General features: G+C 42.4%; 1 long non-coding RNA gene across 1 annotated transcript; it reads right to left on the bottom strand.

Moving 5' to 3' along the window:
- Positions 1-212: 212 nt before the first annotated feature.
- On the bottom strand, positions 213-766 carry LOC126299470 (uncharacterized). The gene is made up of 3 exons (XR_007552815.1): positions 683-766; positions 414-524; positions 213-235 (listed from the first exon to the last, which is right to left on the bottom strand). It is a non-coding gene; the product is annotated as an uncharacterized LOC126299470 (long non-coding RNA).
- Positions 767-1,145: the final 379 nt, after the last annotated feature.

Genomic DNA, 1,145 nt, shown 5'->3' on the forward strand with positions numbered 1-1,145 from the left:
CAGTAATTAAAAAAAATGGTTCAAATGGCTCTGAGCACTATGGAACTCAACTGTTGTGGTCATTAGTCCCCTAGAACTTAGAACTACTTAAAGCTAACTAACCTAAGGACATCACACACATCTATGCCCGAGGCAGGATTCGAACCTGCGACCGTAGCAGTCGCACGGTTCCGGACTGCGCGCCTAGAACCGCGAGACCACCGCGGCCGGCTGTAATCAAGAGTCAGAACTGTGTCTGCAAAATCACAAGGATTATTAAACAATTTTTGCTGTCACTAATTACAAGAAATATAATTGACAGAGTAGATTGCTAATATTTGCTGTAATGAAAGCCACTCAATGGGGTATATTTCACATTTGCAAGAACGATCTCACTGAAGTAATTAAGTCCATCGCAACACTTAGAAACTAACCTCTCGTCTGACGAAAACGGTCTAAAGACGCAGTGGCAATTTCTCCAGATCTGGTGACAATGATATTTTGAGTTATCAATTTACTGAGTGACTGAAATGTAGTTCGGGTACCTGTTAACATAACAATATGTTAGAATTCAGTTTCTAAACACGAACTATTACGCTACTGTATGGCTACTGACATATTAATTACACTATTAATATTTTCACAGTTGTTTCTTTAATACATAATTAAAGCCAACGGAAGAACGAACGTAAAACTTACTTACCAATGACAGGTTTGTTGAGATGCAATTTTCTGTGTGGGCAGATGTAACTTTTTCATACGGTGGTAAGTCGCAGAAATCGCAGAAGTAGCAGAAGTCACAGAAATCGAAGTAGCAGGAATCCCAGAAGTAGCAGAAGTCACAGAAATCGCGGAAGTAGCAGAAGTCGCAGAAATAGCAGTGGCGGTGGGATACATGACCTACGTTCCTTAACTGCGACTCTTAACTGCGACAAATCACAGTTAAGAATAACAGATACTGAAAAGTTGCGTTCACAGAAATCACTGATATCGGAAAATAGCAGTTAAGCCCATCACTATTGGTCTACAAGGCGCGTATTCAAACTAAAACACGCAAAGAGAGGGGGGCATAGTGCGGTCCCGCGGGACCCATTCGACCGGCAGACGCGGCTTCCCTGTCCGGCCTGCAATACCCCGACAGTCGGTTATCAGATAAGTTTAACACC

Source organism: Schistocerca gregaria, chromosome X (assembly GCF_023897955.1).
Source record: "Schistocerca gregaria isolate iqSchGreg1 chromosome X, iqSchGreg1.2, whole genome shotgun sequence".
Taxonomy (NCBI): Eukaryota; Metazoa; Arthropoda; class Insecta; order Orthoptera; family Acrididae; genus Schistocerca; species Schistocerca gregaria.